The 15,398-nt window shown below is 44.1% G+C and overlaps 1 long non-coding RNA gene across 1 annotated transcript; it reads left to right on the top strand.

The window, feature by feature from the left end:
- Positions 1 to 202: 202 nt before the first annotated feature.
- LOC134734618 (uncharacterized) lies at positions 203 to 10,139 on the top strand. The gene is made up of 3 exons (XR_010117750.1): positions 203 to 259; positions 3,283 to 3,446; positions 10,058 to 10,139. It is a non-coding gene; the product is annotated as an uncharacterized lncRNA (long non-coding RNA).
- Positions 10,140 to 15,398: the final 5,259 nt, after the last annotated feature.

Raw genomic sequence — 15,398 nt, 5'->3', positions numbered from 1 at the left:
GGGCGTCGGGGCTGCGTGAAGGTACTGCCTGCAGCCATCTGCTGGGTGCCAGTTCTTCCCACTCCGAGCTGCATTCTAATTGTGAAACAGGGCCACGGGAAGGAGGTGGGGAGGGTGCTGGGATACAAGACACAGTTCTGTGACAGAGGAGATGTGCCCGTCCAGATTGCCATTTCTTATGCACGTGGTGGTCCAAGTCCATTCCCCGGGAGGAGTATGAGATCCTGTGTGTGAGAAAAAAAGAAGGTGAAGGGCAGAGGTATGGAGTGAAGAGGGGACCAGGGAACAGGGGGGCGGAGACACTAAAGGGAAGCTATTTATAGGTCCTGACCACAGTTTATCCCCAAATGATATTTTGATATTTCTAGCCTATCCTGCAGATGCCTGTGAAAATAGTCACAAAGAAAGCACCCACAGTGGGTGATAACTGTGTCTTCAGGAGCTATTTGGGTCACAGAATGAATGTTTAGTAAAATGTGATATGACTGTAATCCTTTTTTACTCCGGGATTTCTAAATGGAAGACAGGGAGAATCCATGCATGGCTCGTAGCATTAGTTTGGCTTTTTTGTGTGCAGTAAACTTTGCTCTGTGTCCCTGTAATCTGACAAATAGGGTAGGAGGCAGTAGCAGAAGTCACACAGCACTGAGCTGGGGTGTGTGTGTGTGTGTGTGTGTGTGTGTGTGTGTAATGCCCTGAAGCAATTAAACATACCGTGTGTGATTCTTTATGTCACATACTGCATGCTGTTATCCACAGATGACTTGCCCGTGTCTAGGCACCCTGCCGCAGGAAAGACGCAAACACACATAGATACACATTTATAAAACCAACTGGAAACACGTATTTGTCCTTGGGGAGAATGAAATCCTCCAAAGACCGTTGTTCTGACTTGAGCCATGGAATTTATGACATTAAGCTACCATCAACTGGGTTATGCCGGGGTTTTCTTCTGCTTTATTTTTCTTTCTAAGACCCAGGAATCACACTGACATTACTGAAACCGTCACTTCACACCTGGGAGAGTCACAAGCCCAGCCATTTTCTTCTTGCCCCCGGCATGCCTGGAGACCAAAGCCTTTCAAGGGTTGCTAATCCCTCAGCAAAGGCAGAATAGGTGGAGATGGCATTTCTCTAAGCTAAGAGTTTTTTACCCCCAGACTTAGAGGGAAAAACATAGGAGAAAAAAATTGAGAAAACTATGAACACTTCTGTTTCCTCAGGGCATTTCTCTTTTAGGGTAAAAATAACATAATGGTCCCTGGCCTGTGGATCTACCATCAAGAGACAATGGCCTCGCCTCTACCATCTTCCCTGGTGGAACCCCTAAGAATGGCCCAGAGCTCACTGGGCCTTGTTTGTGGCATTGACCTAAGGGGAGGTCTGGGTGGCTTTGAAATGTGCCCTGTTTCTGCTGTTTACGCAGTGAAGCGCATGGAGTTGTCTTTCTCCCTAGCCAGTGAATAAAATCTGAAAGTATAAAATTTAATTTGTAAGACTGAGGAGAGAAGTACGAAATCCGATATTTGTATATCCCAGCAAGCATTACCTAACACTAGATCAAGGCCGATTTCCAGAGATATCAGTATCTAAAAGGATGCTCTACCCTGGCCACAGTAAAGCAGTTTTAATATCAAGTCATTTTCATTAAGCCCTCATGAGAAAATGAGGTGTGCTTCAGCTCCCAGAGCCTCAGAGTTGGGAAACAGCAACTCCTTAGAGTAGGGGTTGGCAAAGTTTTTCTGTAAAGGAGCAGATAGTTGACACTTTAGCCTTTGTGGGTGGAGGCAAAATTGAGCAACTATTCTCACTAAAAGGCTTTTTTTAATTTTACAATTTCAGTTTAAAATGTAAAGACTATTCTTAGCTCTCAGGCTGTACAAAACTTGAGGCAGTCTGGATTTGACCAGCAAGTGGACGTTCAAAGTCCCTCTGCAGTGTTCTCATAGGTGGCTGTCTGCACTTAGTTTACGTTCCTCTAAGCCACAGAAAGCTCACCACCTCCCAAGGTCACTAAATCCACTTTAAAGGAGGCTAAAATGGCTAGAAAACACTTTTTTATATTGAATTAGAATTTGCCTACTGCATCTTATAACTGAAGCATTACTTTAAGAACTGATTTAAATTTCTAGAAATAGTTATTAATGGAAATCATTCTCTATTCCCTATTCTCCTGCCTAGTAGCCATGTTCTAAAGTTGTCTTCATGCGTTCCAGTCATTATGAAAATAAATTATTGTACTGTGCTGTAATGCAAAGAAACCCTCAAGACCACTGGGGTTTACAAAGCTATTTGCCTTTATACTAAATGTCTCCACACTGCAATGCTCCATGAATTCTTGTTTCTTTTTTTTTCTTTCAGTTTTTCTACTTGATTACTTATTACTAGGATGTTATCCATGTCCCTTCTTCTTCTTGTCTGTGTGCCTACTGAAACAGTTCACCTCCTCCTCCTAATTAAATATTTCTAATCTTCCATAGGCTAAAAGTAGCTCTCCATGAGAAAAGATCCCAGGAGCCCTGGGGCCTTTGGTATTTGACTTGAGAACTTTCATCAATGAAGTATTTAAACCACTTGGAGCCTCCTTCTCTCTCTCTCTCTGCCTCCTCCCTCCCCTCTCACCCCCTTACCCTCCCCCCTCTCTCTCACCTCCCCCCCACCCAGCCCCCCTCCACCCCCTCCTCCCCCTCCTCCCCCTCCTCCCCCTCCACCCCCTCCTCCCCCTCCACCCCCTCCACCCCCTCCTCCCCCTCCTCCCCCTCCTCCCCCTCCACCCCCTCCTCCCCCTCCACCCCCTCCACCCCCTCCACCCCCTCCTCCCCCTCCACCCCCTCCTCCCCCTCCTCCCCCTCCACCCCCTCCTCCCCCTCCTCCCCCTCCACCCCCTCCACCGCTCAATACTAGATAGGCTTTTGAGTAAGTGTGAAGGTTGTCTAAAAGTTATTATTACCATCTGTGAAATTTGCTGACTATAAATTCCTTGAGGACAAGTGACTTTCTGAACTTCACAGCCTTAGATCCTAGTCCAGTGCTTCACATACAGTAGAAGTTCAATAAACGGTTCTGAAAGACTGAAGGAATAAGAGGTTTGAGGGTCGTGCTAGGCTGATTTGTTCCAGCATATCTCAATTTTTAGTGGAGGTTTATTGTGTTTGTTTTATTAACACTAACATTAGGGCTATTAAATATTATCGATTAGAAACCAAAAGAAATTAACCCTCAGGGGTATAATTTGATATAAACAGAGGAAGGCAATTTCCAGTATGCTCTCTATTTCTACAGATCCAACCTGGGCTCTCGTGAAACCTGGATCTATGGGATTTACGTAAATGTGAACAGGCTGCACCGGGCTCACAGATTGGCTGTGTAGAAGTGGTCTCTGTCGTTCAGATGTTGGGAGGTAACAGTGAGCTTTAACTAATTACACCTCAGATCACCCCCAGGAGGTAGGTAATGATTATAGATGTACTTGGCTGAAGTAACTCAGAATGTCTTAATAATCACTTAATAGAATCTTATCATGAGAAGCAAATTGCATTAAATGGGCAAATGAAGTTGACTGTGAGAAGCAGAGTTAGGAAATAAAATGCTATGGGGTGTTTTATATGGGAAAAATCCAATTAACACCTTTTTAAAAGAGTTGGCCCCATGGCTTTTTTCATATCTCTCACAGTACCTATCAAAGGGTTATGCCCTGAATAAAGACTTTCTCAATCGATGCTAAAGAAATTATAGGTAAAAATGAAGGATGTGAAAAGATACATTGTAGGGGGAGGAAGTGGGAGGTGCACCTAGAAGCCAACATTACAATTCTACTTAGAAGCAAATGGCAAAATAATTTCATTGTGAAGCTACTGTGCAAGCTTTGCAACGATGATCCATTTCTTCCTTATTCTCCAGCAAAATGGCCATCGTCATGTAATAAACACAAAATGCCAACCAGATAGATTGCATATGTACACATGAATGTGCTCTCGACTTACCCAAACTTGTGAAACCCTAGGGCTGAAAGAGCCAAGCCCAGGTGTTAAGGCAGCAAGATGACAAGAAGCTTGGCCAAAAGAGTTTGCGGGTGGAAGACACACTAGGAATTTTGTGTCCCACCTAAAGATAAGGAGACATCGTGGAAGCTGCTGGAGACTTTTGTGACACTGGGTGGGGTAAAAGAATGGGTGGATTTTCCTCAGGTGAAATGATTTTGAGAGCATGTGGTCACTGTTAAAGCTGTGCTGTTCAAGAAAACCAAAGGGCAGCAGGAATGGAGAAAATCCAGACTGCCCATTCGTGATGCACAGATCCAACAGTCAGAGCCCAGGTGATGGGGTGTAGGGAGGCCAGTGGAAGGTGCTGTGGGGGTGGGAGGAGATCAGATTCTGGGACAGGCCAAAGCAGTACAGACCAAAAAGTCATGTGCCTGAGACTCAAACTGGACCAAAGTCGAAAGAACAGTCAAGACTGCACTCCAGAAATAGCACGAGATAATTGCATTGTTAAGTGGAATTTTACGCCTAAATTGTATACATGTATGTGTACAGATGTATGTATACACATATATATTTATAAATGTGTATATGTGTCTCACACACACACGACTTTCACTTTCACACTTTCACGGTTTTCTGTCATAAGGCCTTTTTTCTTACATGAGGGACATGCATCAGATTAAACAATGAACACATATTTATTATTTTTAAAAAATAAAATGAGCGGGGTGGGGAGTGGAGTGGAAGCACATGCCGCTAGCAAAATGGGCACCGGGGCTTCGGTCTTCGCTGGGAGAAATTGTCTCCATTTTTATATGAAGGCCAAGATGGACCCTAAAGCAAATAATAATGTTTAGGAGAGCGTTGGGATCTATTTTTTCTCGCAATGTAAAGAAATTTTACCCCAGCTTTCCTCCTGGGTTAGCTCTAAAATATCAGGAGCCTTTCTGCAACCATTGTTTGTCTGCACTTCCTTTACTTAACACCTCCATTTGCTGCCATTTGCCTGCCGCGGCGATGGTGTCGGGCATTGGCAGCGTCACTAAATCATCCTCATTTCCTGGCCCTGGGACTGAAGCGGGCCCGGGCCATTATCGCCTAATGGCGTGTTCCGCTGCTGCGGCTCTTCTCAAATCCGCGATGGACAGGCCTCGGGATGCATTTTAGCGCCATTGTAATTAAGCGCGGAACGCTCTGGCTTTTTTAGACTTGTTTTCCGGTCTTGTAGGAGGTGACTGACGAGAGATAGCAAGCAGGTACGATGGGCAGTGGGGGATCACCTTTTCACACCGAGGACAGCAGCAGCAGAGAACGATTCGCTGGGGGACGGAGGAAATGAGAAGCTAAGGCAGGCTTTTCAGCATCACCTAAAGACTTGAGTTGTCAAATGCAGCGTCCCCGCCAGCGCTGATTCTGCCCACAGCGGCTCTGCTAACCTAATGGGTTTCCAAAATCTCCTCGGGGTGCTCAGATGTGAATCACCGACTTCCAGAATGCATGCTGTCTCTCAGCGGCACAGTCCTGCTGGCCCCCTGGGGAATTTTAATAACACATCATTTAACAAATTAGAAGATGAAGCAAATTAAATACAGTAAATCAAAGCGAAGCTTGAAAAACAAAGTAGAAGCAAGCAGGCCTTTTCAAAGCATGCAGATTTGAAAAATGTAAGGTTTCCAAATGGTTAGCAAAAAAGGGAAACGTTACCGTAGCAAGTCCTAAAGTCTGTCTAGCTAGGGGCCACATGCTTTCAAGTGTCCTGCTCTATAGTGGGAGATATTTGAGGGCAGTTTCTAGATTTTTTTTTAAGTTAAGGAAATGAATAAACAAGCTTAATGGATTAGTATCCACCTTAAATTACAAGGATCAGCCTTCCAAGGCCTGAGATTTCTGGCAAGGAACAGCTGCTGTGGGTTATGCGGACTGGCCACTTGGTGTCGCTGTTGTTCTGCTGCTGGATTCTGCTGCGCCGTCCCTCGCTGGCGAGATGTCCTCCCTTTCAAGTAGATGCTTTCTGTGAGCCGCCCTAACATGCATTTATTCAAAATGTATTTATAGTGTCTGCCATGTGCCAGAAACCATGCGAGTCTCTGGGGATAGGCTGGTGAACAGTTTGTGGAGTTCACAGTCTAGCAAGAGAGACAACCAAACAAATGAAATAATTACAGGTTGTGGGTAGGTCTATGAAGGAAAAGATTAGACTCCTAGGATGGAGACTAAGGTGGGCAACAGCTTTTTTGCAAAGTCGTCAGGGAAGACCTTTCTGATGACTTATCAGGCTGAGACCTGAAGGATAAGAAGGGCTGTGGACCCGGAAGGGATAGGTGAAGAGTGTACGAAGAAGAGGAACAGCGAAGCCCACCGGGGCTGCTGCACAGTGAGGGAAGAGGCTGTGGCCAGGGATGAGCAGGTAGGGACCGGATCATGCAGAAACCTTTAGGCCAGGGTCACGCTTCTGTTCAGATGTTATTCCTGGCCAAAGGAAAGGTCTTGAAGATAATTCGATTATTATTATTTATTTAAATAATATCCTTTTCACACTGTATTGCAATTCCCACTGTATCACCTGTTGCTTTAGACATATGTGAACACTTAGAAAATGCATATTCAATATTATAACAATTTAATTTTTTAGCACAGCTATTGTTTTCCTAATACAAACTATGGGATATAAAGCTTAACAAAATCTTTGCTGGTGGGGCAGAGTTTAAGAAATCTGAGAGGCCGGGCACGCTGGCTCACGCCCTTAATCCCAGCACTTTGGGATGCCAAGGCGGGTGCATGAGGTCAGGAGTTCAAGACCAGCTTGGCCAGCATGATGAACCCCGTCTCTACTAAAAATACAAAAATTAGCCTGGCGTGGTGGTAGGCGCCTGTAATTCCAGCTACTTGGGAGGCTGAGGCAGAGAGTTGCTTGAACCCAGGAGGTGGAGGTTGCAGTGAACCGAGATCACGCCACTGTACTCCAGCCTGGGCGACAGGGAGAGACTCCATCTAGAAAAAAAAAAAAAGAAAAAAAAAAAGAAGTCTGAGAGAAGCAGTCAAAAAGCATATGGTGAGAGAGCATTGGACTGTGACATGAGTTGGGAGACGTGGGTCACTGCCCCCCTTATAGCGCTTCTCACACTGTGGTCATTACCCCCTCGCTTGTCTTCTGCCTCACTAGACTCGGGATCTAGAGGCAGGCACTGCCCTACCCACCTTAGTAACCACCACGATTAGCACAGGAACACAGCAAGTTCTCAATACGTGCTGGATGGGAGGATGGATGCATGGGAAAATGGGAAGGCACAGGGTAAGAGGTGGCTCATGCCTGTAATCCCAGCACTTTGTGGGGCTGAGGTGGGAGGGTCACTTGAGGCCATGAGTTTGAGACCAGCCTGGGCAACATAGACTCTTCTCTGAAGAAGAAGGAGAAGGAGGAGGAGCAAGAAGGAGAAGGAGAAAGAGGGAGAAGGAGAAGAGTAAGAAGAAGGTAAGATATGTGGAAATACCAATGCTGATAAGTGAGCCTCCTGCAGGATCCTAGTGACACCATCTCAAAGATAAATCATTCTCAAGTTCTGAGAACAGGTGGCCCTTCATATCCATGGGCTCCACATCCATGAATTTAACCAATCTTGGGTCAAAAATATTCTTAAGAATAAAATTAAAAATAACAATACAACAATAAAAAATAATACAAATAAAAAACCAATACAGTATAACCACTATTTACATAGCATTTACATTATATTTGGTATACAGTAATCTAGAGAAGATTTAAAGTATATGGAAGGATATGCATAGGTTATATGCAAATCTGACACCATTTTATTTTGTTTTTATATATTTAGGGGTTATAAATGCTGTTTTGTTACATGAATACGTTGTATAGTGGTGAAGTCTGGGTTTTTAGCGACATTGTACCCATTAAGTAAATCCTCATCCTTCACATCCTCCCACCCTCCCACCCCTCTGAGTCTTCAATATCGAATATTCCCCTCTCTGTATCCACGTGCACACATTATTTTACTAGACCATTTTATATAAGGGACTTGAGCATCTGAGGATTGGGTGTCTGCAAGGTGGTGGTGAGGAGGAGGGCGGTTCCTGGAACCAATTCTCCATGGATACAGAGGGATAATGTAATAAGACAAAGCATTTCTCTGGCCTCTTTGTGTATGTCCCAAATGCTGATTGAGCATCTGATATGTGCAAGGCATGTGCTAGACACAGGGATACAAAAATGAGTAGGACATCATCACAGTCCTGATGCTACTTAGAGTCAATAAAGGAAAAAACCTGAAAGCATAGTTTAGAAAGTGTTATGTACTCAAGGTGAGAAATAAATTATGTGCCCTAGGGGTTAAGACAAAAGAGGGCTTTCAACTGAAAGGGGCAAGGAAAGTAGGACCCTCACAGGACCCATCAAGGAAAGGGATGTGACATTTGCATTTCCTCTCAAAGGATGGGAGATTTCCTCATGGATGATAGAGCTCTATGAGCCTCCCCTCCAAGCTAAGAGAGGTGGCTTGTTCCTGAACATCACGCTAAAGGAGAAAGAATTCAAAGCCATCTCCCATCCCTCCTCCCCATTTTGTGAGCCCACGATACTGCCGCCATAGTGTAGTGCATCCAGACAGGCTGGCATCCCAGATCACGAGCTGCAGGCCACACTTGATGAGCACATTCTGGGTGTGGATTTGACCACAGCATTCCCAAACCTTCCAAGCAGTCTTTGTGGCTTCCTGCTAGAGTCTTTAGTTTGGGGTCACTCTTCATTTTTCTACTGCAGTATTTTTCCAACTACAGATCACAGTCCATTAGTGGGTCAGGTAATCAATATAGTGAATGTGACCAGCATTTTAAAGAAATGGACTAGAATAGAATGGAAACAATTAAGGTGCATTGCATAGTAAGGGAAAGCTTTTATAGGTCAAGCATTATGTGTGAACAGTGGCAGCCCTGTTGGGTGATCCTTCTGTGAGAGGCTTCAGGGGACAAACTTCCTTGCCTGAGTAGTGGTGCCATACCCCCATGGCAATTCCAAGCTGTGATAGAATTGAAGAGAAAGCTCCTAATTTAAACTTGGATATCCTCTAAGGCCCATGAATATGTAAATGCATGCCATAATTCCATGGAATACATTTTTGTGCTAAACACAAACATTTTTTGAAAGCAGATGTCTTTTTTGGAGTGGCACTAACACATTCTCAATTCTCCATCCCGTTATGCGTGTGTGCACACGTCCTCCCACGGCTGGCCAAAGGAAGTTTATGTCAACACTCTGAGTAATATGCTTCATCAGGCAGGAAAATACAAGTCAAAGTGCTACGGAATGTTTGTGCCAAGGGGTCACCCAGAGCCTCACAAAGCTGTGGAGCCTTTTAAAGTCCCTCCAGGTCATTTTGTTAGAGTTGTTTGCAAATATGTACTTCTGCCATAACAGATTTTAGTCTGATTCAATAAACCACTGTTTTCTACTTCCCTGGTGTCTCATAGAAGCCTTTGCATTATTGATGGAATGTGAGGCATGCCTCACATTTTCACTTCCAAAGGTAGATTGTGAAACCGTGGAAGCATGATTAAATTTGATAGAACCAAGTAATGCCCAGCTTGTCATTCGTTGATTAATTCTTTCATTCAGTGAACATTTACAAGCACCTAGTAAGTGCAAAGAATGTTGTTAGCTGCCAGGGATCCAATGATAGACAAGCATGGTCTCTGCTGTCAGTAAGCTCAAATCACACTGAGCATTCAGCAACTCATTGTGACATTTTTGCTTTTGGGGATGGAATTATGGAGAATAATACATTTGGGAAAAAAGAATGAACCTCAACCATTTCTAAACAAATGAAGACATTTGAATGATTGTATCACAGCAGCAGTGCAAGTGATCTGTGGCTATTATAAAGTGGTTGCCCTCCTTTACACAAGATCCAAACCATTCTCAAGAATTAAGCAAAAGCACACATATGCTGTCTGAACATGTTAGGAGAACTTGGAATGCATGTGAGGCTCAGGCAAGGGTGTGCAGAAATGGCTTCAAGTCCCTCTTCTCGCTGTAGTTCTCACGTTGTTCACACAAATTGCAGGCAACCTGCGGCCAATAAGATTCTAAAGGGAAGGAGTCAACATTCATCTTGACGCTTTCAGTATCGGCTGTCATGAAGTGGCAACTAACAAGCTGGTAAGTGCATTCAGGTTAACAATTACTCACTTCTTCAGACTTTCACACTTCTTAGAAATTTTGCTGATTCCAGATGTACCAGTGATAATTTTCTAATGCTATAGTTCTTGTTTGACAGCCTTTCCTGGAGAAGGGGAAAGTGTGACCTCATGTAACTAGAGGGAGTGACCCTCAAGGATTGTGGTCAGGTCCAGTGCTTGAGGGCTGGGAAGATCCATAGATGCCAGCCTGTGTCAACCTATCTTGAAGACTGTGACCCTGTCACCAGCCAAGGCTTCCTCTGTTCCAAGACCCCTGAATCTTTCTGTGGAAGATTCAAAGAACAATTTATTTTAAACACTGGAATCTTAGCAAACGTTGGCATCACTGAGCTTGGTCATAAAAAAAAGTCCTTGACCCAACTGCTCACTGTCCCCAGAGTTCTCAGGAGCAGAGCCAACCTGGAGATGACCCACTCTGGTGTCACTGCCTTAAGTCTCTGTCGGGATCAGTCCAGATGCGTATCCACAGGGTGTATTAGAAGCCCACTGTTCCCAGAAGATAAGGCGACCTGACACCGTCCTGAATTGAATCAATAGGATAGGAAAGGTGATTGCGAGAGGTGAGGAAGTCTGCGTTCTGCCACCTCATGTAAGTAAAGATTTGCTTGTCTGTAATGAGTGGGATTGCCAATGTAAATATTCCAGAGTGAAACCATAGATTACCAAGTAGAGCCGACCTGCCTGACAACAGCCTTATCCATGACTGTGACCAACTCACAAAATTTCCATTATACTTACATCAGTAAAGTCCAAACATTTCTGTCACGAAATTTAAGCTGATGAAAAGCTGGATAAATCTAAAGCAACTGGATTTTGCAATGTGTGGTGGGAGTTAACGTGTGGGTGTTCACTTCAACTCTTCTTTGAAATTCAGCCTTTAAAATCTATCATTGGAATGTAAGATGTTAATATGTTATCAAAGGACCCACTGGCTATGGGAAAGAGTGGGGCCAGGGCAGCACTGAGATTTCAGGCATTGGTGGTAGTTAGGGCACTTTCTAAAGGCTTGCTTAGCTTTTACCACCTGGTGTGAAAGGAGGGGTGTTTTCTGTATAAGTGCTGTGAGCACACTCTCATCTTTTTCTCTCCTCTTCACATTGTCAGCACTGTATAGGCAAAAAGGATCTGCAGCCTTTGTTTCAGAGGCCCTAGTCAAGAGTCCTTCCCCATAGGTCCAGGTGCCTACAGATGGCAGCTACTGACGGTATCAGTGCTCCCTAGGGCAGGCTGCAGGGGGCGGCAGGAGGTACCACCTACCTGAATTGGACTCACTAGAGTTGCACATCAGACCAGCAGATTCCAGGTTCCACTGCAGACTTGCTGACTGGAATCTGAGGGAAAGGGCAGTTCAAGGGCGGGGCCAGCGGGTGCCTGCCTTCTGGTGCCTAATGCTCAACCCCAGTGATTCTTATTCCAAAGGAAATTTCAAAAACATTGCCTGGTGCGAACTGCAACCGAGTGCACGTCCAAATCATTTGGGGAACTTTGAAAAACACCTCTCACAGACCAATTCCTAGGGCTGGGCATGGTGGCTCATGCCTGTAATCTCAGCACTTTCGGAGGCCAAGGCTGGTAGATCACCTGAGGTCACGAGTTCAAAACCAGCCTGGCCAACATGATGAAACCCCGTCTCTACCAAAAATACAAAAATTAGCTGGGCGTGGTTGTGGGCACCTGTTGGTGCTCAGTTATTCGGAAGGCTGAGGCAGGGGAATCGCTTGAACCCAGGAGGTGGAGGTTGCAGTGAGCCAAGATCATGCCATTGTACTCTGGCCTTGGTGACAAGAGCGAGACTCCATCAAAGAAAAAAAAAAAATTCCTTTGGTCACATCAGAATATAGTAGCTCTCCTCCAGGTGATTCTAATTTGCAGCCAAGGCTGAGAACCAAGCGACTCATTAAAACAAACTTAATAACAGTTTTCCAGGTCCCTTAGGGAATAAGTCTGTGTGGCATCTTAAGGCCCCGTCCTAGGACCTCTCCCGTGCCCTGAGGCAGGCCCTGGGCTCCTTTGGATGTTAAGTGGAGCCAAACCAGGATATAACCATAAGATTCCTTTCAAGAGTGTCTCACTTCTTACTTGGTCTGGTTAGGACTTTCCCAGCTCCTGCGGGCTTTCTTACACGTGATAGAGGAAACTTGACAAGACTCTCAACTTCATATGCCCGTAGAGCGAGGGCACCAGTGAGCATTAATGACAGGGAAGATGTGTAAACTCAGCCTAGATAATGACACTGGGATACAGAATTTACCTTTTTTTAGAGAGAGAGAAAGAGAGAGACAGGGTCTCGCGCTGTCATCTAGGCTGGAGTGCCGTGGCACAATCATAGCTGGCTGCAGCCTTGACATCCTGGGCTCAAGCAATCCTCCCACCTCAGCCTCCAGAGTAGCTGGGACCACAGGCATGAACCACCATGGATGGCTAATTTTTTAATTTTTTTTTAAATTTTTTTGTAGAGATGAGGTCTCACTATATGTAGCCCCGGCTGGTCTGACTCCTGGCTTCAAGCCATCCTCCCAACTCAGCCTCCCAAAGTGCTAGGATTACAGGCATGAACTATCTCTCCCTGCCCAGGATTTGCTTTTAATTGACGTATTTTTTTTCTTCTGCCTTTCCTGCCTGGAGTAAAGTAGAAATAAATGGTTTTCATATAAGGAAAAGAAAAGTCATTTGATCTCCAAAGAAAGTAATTGGGCGGGCATGGTGGCTCATGCCTGTAATCCCAGCACTTTGGGAGGCCGAGGCAGGAGGATCACAAGGTCAGAAGATTGAGGCCATCCTGGCTAACATGGTGAAACCCCCTCTCTACTAAAAAATACAAAAAATTAGCCATGCATGGTGGTGGGTGCCTGTAGTCCCAGCTACTCGGTAGGCTGAGGCAGGAGAATGGCGTGAACCCAGGAGGCAGAGCTTGCAGTGAGCTGAGATCATGCCACTGGACTCCATCTTGGGGGACACAGTGAGACTCTGTCTAAAAAAAAAGAAAATAATTAAGTATAAGTGATAAACATTAACTGTCAATCTCAAAGAGACTTATTTTTGGAATCATTACCTTTTTTGGAATCATTACTTTTGATATCTAAAACCATCGTATTCTAATGATAAGAATTCATATAATCCAACATTGATTGGCTTACATGAGGTGCTTCTATAATACAATTCCTTCAATGTCTCTGTAGTTATTACCCAGCAGATATTTTTTTAAGCACTGACCATATGCTAGGCACTATGGACACTATGCCAGGATAAGAATATAAAATGAGCAAGACAAGCTCCCTAAGGAGGTGGGAGATGTAGGTAAGTTTATAAGTAAATACAAAGCAAAATAACATTAACATTTATCATGAATAAATATTGGGTGCTCTTGGAGTTGAAGGACCATGTATAAATTCCTGTCTGAATCAGCCATTTTGAGCTGGGTTTTGAAGGATGAAGAGGAGTTTTCCAAGTGAACCAAACAGAGCACTCCAGGCAGAGAAAATGATACATGTAGAAAGTATAGATAAGTGAGTCGCCATAAAAAAAACTATGTGCATTTGTTTTCTATTGCTACTATAGAAAATTGCCATAAATTTAATACCATAAAATAATACAAATTTATTATTTTACAGCTCTTTAGGTCAAAAGCTCAACATGAGCTAAAATCAGGGTATTGGCAGGGCTGCACTACTTTCTAGAAACTCTAGGGAAGAATCTATTTCTTTGCCTTTTTCAGCTTCCAGAGGCCACCACATCCTTGGCTCATGGTCCTCTTTCTCCATTATCAAAATCAGCCATGAAGGTCAAATCCTTCTACAGTCTATCTCTCTAACCCTTCTCTCATGATGGTATCTGTCACTGATCACAACCAGAAATGGTTTTCTGCTTTTAATGACTCATGTGATTAGATTGGTACCACCTGAATAACCCAAGATAATCTCCCTTTCTCCAGTCCATCACTCAATCACGTCTGCAAAGTCTCTTTTGCCATGTAAGGTAACATATTTTCTGGTTTTGGGGATTAGGACACAGACATCTTGGGGACCCATTATTCTGCTTGCCATACTACGCGTCAGTTTGCTGTGTGACTTCTTTGTGCCAGCATGATTAGAAAGGATGAGTTGTAGCCAGACCATAAAAGGCCCTTAAATGTCAGATTAGAGAGTATTCAATTTATCATGTAGGTGAATGGGAGCCACTGAAGGTTTGGGCCTGGAGTTTTCTTTTTAGAACTGCCTTTGGCTATACTAGCCCCTCATAAGAATCAACAGGAGGTGCTTATTACTAAGACTGACATGAAGGCTTGGGGGGAGGTACTTATTACTAAGGCTGACATGAAGGCTTGGGGATTGTGATTTAGTAGGGTCAGGGTGAGCACACAGGAACTTGCTTATGATCAGTCAGCTAACAGACATACCACTAGAGAATACAGCAAGGCTGGAGGTAGAGAGACAAGTGAGAAAGCTTATGCCATCAGTCCGGGTGAGAACTAATGACAGCATACACTAAAGTAGCAAATAGCCTATGGAGGGAAGGAAATAGGTGGATTTTAGTCAAGACTTAGGCAAATTTGGCAGAACTGTTGGTGCTCTATTGGATGCAGCCCCGTGTGATATAAAATGCATACGCTTTAGAATCAGAGAAATGTGGTTTTGAATCCTGACCCCAACTGCCACCTACCTGCAGGCGAACCTTGAAGAAATAATATCTCTGAATCTCAGGCTCTTTGACTTATAAAATGAGAATAGTACAAATTTTGCAGGATTTGCAATAACATATCTAAGATGCTTAGAATGTAATAGGCACTCAAAAAAGGGTTGCCACTATTATTTATTGTCATGGTGGTGGATGTTACATAGATGTGAAGAATGATGGTAGGAGACAGGACAAGAAAGAAAAGAATGAGGATGACTCCCCAAATTTTGCTGAATGGGTGGAAGGGCAATTTACCCAGGTACAAAATAGAGGAGGAAGAGCAAACTGGGAATGAAAGGGGCTGAGTTTTGATTTTCAACAAGTCAGGTAGGAGGGTGGGATGGGGCTCGTGAGTAGAGTGTCCAGAAAGCAGTAACACATGCAGATTTGGAGTCAGAAAAAAAAGGCTGGGTAAGAGATATTGCAGCTTTCCCTTGAATCTGAATACTTTCAAAAGATGTCTTTGAACATGAGCCACAAAACTATAGGAATCAAAAGAACTACTAATTCTTCAAAGCCCTTTTTACTGCT

The sequence above is a fragment of the Symphalangus syndactylus genome, chromosome 12 (genome assembly GCF_028878055.3).
Source record: "Symphalangus syndactylus isolate Jambi chromosome 12, NHGRI_mSymSyn1-v2.1_pri, whole genome shotgun sequence".
Lineage (NCBI taxonomy): Eukaryota > Metazoa > Chordata > Mammalia > Primates > Hylobatidae > Symphalangus > Symphalangus syndactylus.
This window is presented reverse-complemented; position numbering and strand designations above follow the sequence as displayed.